The sequence below is a fragment of the Durio zibethinus genome, chromosome 16 (assembly GCF_047325235.1).
Source record: "Durio zibethinus cultivar Kanyao isolate XHJ-2024 chromosome 16, ASM4732523v1, whole genome shotgun sequence".
In the NCBI taxonomy this organism is placed as follows: domain Eukaryota; kingdom Viridiplantae; phylum Streptophyta; class Magnoliopsida; order Malvales; family Malvaceae; genus Durio; species Durio zibethinus.
Genome location: NC_143177.1, coordinates 1,371,229 through 1,374,597, shown reverse-complemented (window position 1 = coordinate 1,374,597; position 3,369 = coordinate 1,371,229). Strand labels below are relative to the sequence as shown.

General features: G+C 33.7%; 1 pseudogene; it reads left to right on the top strand.

The window, feature by feature from the left end:
- Positions 1–531: 531 nt before the first annotated feature.
- On the top strand, positions 532–2,018 carry LOC111298290 (E3 ubiquitin-protein ligase BOI-like; annotated as a pseudogene).
- The last annotated feature ends 1,351 nt before the right edge of the window (positions 2,019–3,369 follow it).

The following is a 3,369-nucleotide window of genomic DNA, read 5'->3' as shown; positions in this document are numbered from 1 at the left end:
AGTATTGGATGACTAATTAGAATTGAATTGAAACTCTATCAGCATGGGTCCATATATCAACAATGAATATACAAGTTGAAAGAAAAAAAAAAACGGAGAAAAGATAATCCGAATATGAGAGAAAAGATAGAAGAAGAATTCGAATAGAAGAGGAAAAAGGTAGAATCAAAAGGGGTTCAGTCTTCTGTTAGCAAGAGGACCGCTTAGAGTAGTATCGAGAAGGCGTGAGTTGCTTTATGAAAGTCGGTAACCTGCTCGCTAGGATGCTGCTTGAAGCGGTACAGTCTGGGTGATTGCTATCTTCCTTCATTCGATCAAAAAATCCAACTTTCAAGGGTTAGATGAAGAGGCTGATTATCTAGTTTGGATGGACCCTAGTTCCATTTGAATCTGGCAATTGGTTGATCTCAGTCAAAGACTCGGTTGTATTGAGAATCTTTAACCAAGAAAAAGATTCAGCCTTTCCCCTCGTGCACCAGAAAGAAAAGAATAAAAATGAGGCACTTCCTTCAACAAAGCAAGCCAAACCAAATCAAACCAAACCAAATATAGAATCAAAGGATCAAAAACCAACAGCTTTATCCAATGGTAGTTGAAGCTCAGCATATGAATCTTTTCTCAGTGCCTCAGTTAATCACCAACAGAGATTTTATTAAAACAAATCAAGGGAGTGGCAATATATACAATACCCAGATTGATTCTTGTGTTCCTTTGGTTGATACAATGCAAGAAGCTTCACAGCTTTTTCCATTATATCAATCCCTTGTTTGTGATCTAAATATTTCAGCCAAAACTTCAATCAATAAAGTTGATAGTGGCCTTACCTACAACATGAATATCCTGGCTTCAGCTCTAAGAAAAAGGCCTAGAGATTCGTTCACCAATGGCTTTGATTCATACTCAATTGCTCAAAAGAACAATATTTCTGGTGTTTCATCTGTTCTTGATGATGATGTCTTCTCCCAGATCCAACAACAACAACAACATGACATTGACCACCTCGTTGCTGAACATACAGCAAAAGTGAGGTTGAAACTTGAAGAAAGAAGAAAGAGGCAATCAAGAATGTTGATTACAGCAATCCAAGAAGGGGTTTTGAAGAAACTGAAGGAAAAAGATGAAAAGATACAAAGAATGGGGAAATTAAACTAGGTCCTTCAAAAAAGGGTTAAAAGTTTATATGAAGAGAACCGACTGTGGAGAGGCTTGGCACAAATAAATGAAGCCACGGTCAATTCCCTACGCACTAATTTAGAACAAGTCCTGGCTCATGTTGGCGAGGAATGCCATGTGAACGGGGAAGGCACCGCAGCCGCGTTGGCAGATGATGTAGAGTTAGCTGCGGCAACAGTGACGAAGGGTGACGCAAGGTGGTGCCACTACAACCACATGGGAGTGGTGCTACTCAGGATAAGATGGTGGTAGTTGGGAATAATAACAGGAAGTGTAGAAAGTGTGGGGGAAGTAGAGTGGCTCCTTACACACCTACAACCAAAGCAGATAGTGGGAGTAGTGCACAGCCAGCTGCAAAGCTAGAGTCAATATCAACGATGCCTGTTTACAAAGATAAAAGTCATGAGGAGCTGCAATTGGAGGATTATCAATTAGAGGATAAAGGTGGATCACAGGTAGCTGTTCAACCTTCTGGAGAGACTGGCTTTGCTGTGTCAACCACGCCTACTAATCCGTTTGACTCTTCTTCAACGTTCAGTCAAACGTCTGCAAATCCATTTTCCAGCGGCACAAGTATCACTCCATTTAGCCTAAAACCGCCATCCTTTAATAGTACAGGTTGTACAACCTCGACTACTACATCAAATCCTTTTCAATCAACATCATCAAGCCTTTTTGGCCCAACTTCATCAACAACTTCAGTATTTAGTTCATCTGCAACTCCTACATTTGGAACCGATCCATTTCTTTTTAGTTCATCTGTCACTCCTTCATTTTCAACTTTGCCATCCATTTTTGGTACTGGTGGAGCTCCGATAACAATTCCAGCATTTGCTACTGTTTAAATTTCATTTTCATTTTTATTTTCATTTTTATTTTTTTATTTCCTTTAAATAAAATTCAAAAAAAAAAATTTTTGAGGAAAAGTTGAAAATATCAATTTTCCTCGAAATTAAAAGTTTCCAAAAAATATTTTTGGAAAAAAGTTGAAAGTATCAATTTTCCTTGAAATTAAAAATTTCCAAAAAAAATATTTTTGGGGAAAAGTTGAAAGTATCAATTTTCCTTAAAAATAAATTTTAAAAAAATATATTTTTGAGGAAAAGTTGAAAGTATCAATTTTCTTTAAAAATAAATTTTCAAAAAATAAATTTTTGAGGAAAAGTTGAAAGTATTAATTTTCCTCGAAATTAAAATTTCTAAAAATTATTTTGGGAAAAAGTTGAAAGTATCAATTTTTTTTGCACAAAAGCAATCATTTTTTTTTATTTTCTTTTTAAATAATCCGACGATGGAGCCCCTGCAAGTGAAACAGTAGTTTTCTTGCATACTCTTGAGGTGAGGGAATTTTCTCAAATTTTTGCTAAAAGTATTAGAGTCAATTGAGAATAATTTTTAATAATTAATTACTTGGTAAAATTTTAAGGCTCATTGGATAACATAAATTTAAGCTGGTACCATCTTTTGATGGGCGTTGTGAGGGTGCTATAACCTTCCTCACACATAACTGAACTCCCGAACTCTGTTCTGGTTAGTAGACCTGAACCTATTCTTTTAGGGATCTTTAAACTTAGGTGTTCCCTGAAAGGACAGATTCTTTAGGTGACCAATTGCACCTAGATAAAAGAGATTGGTGGCGACTCCTTCAAGTCAATGTCTAGCGATAGATCCCCGGATTTAGACATTATGACAATGTATATAATTTTTTTTTAATTTCTAGAATTGACAAAAAAAATGTAAAGTATGTAATTTAATTTTTTGTTTTAGGAATCACTTGTTTTTATATGAAAGTAAAGTTTTTAAGTTTATAGTTCATGCCACCTATAAACAAAAATTTTTACCGATGATGTGATCTTAAAAATTTTGTTTAAATTAGTAGATTGAAGTTTTTCAACCTGTGATGTGTCTTTGTAAACCCTATAATCAATCCAACATTCTTTTAAAAATTTAATTGTGCTTTCAATAGTGTTTTATGTTTAGCTAAATGAAAAAAATTAATTGCAATATAGTAAACTTTTGTATAGGATATCGAGAATATTAAAATTTTTTGAAAATAAAATCTAATGAAATTTTAAAAATAAAATTAAAGATTTATGATTTTATTAAAGATTTTTTTAAATAAAAAAATAAATATTTGTTATTAAAGAAATTGATTTTATGGACCCTATAAATATAAGAATTATATTAAGATATTTC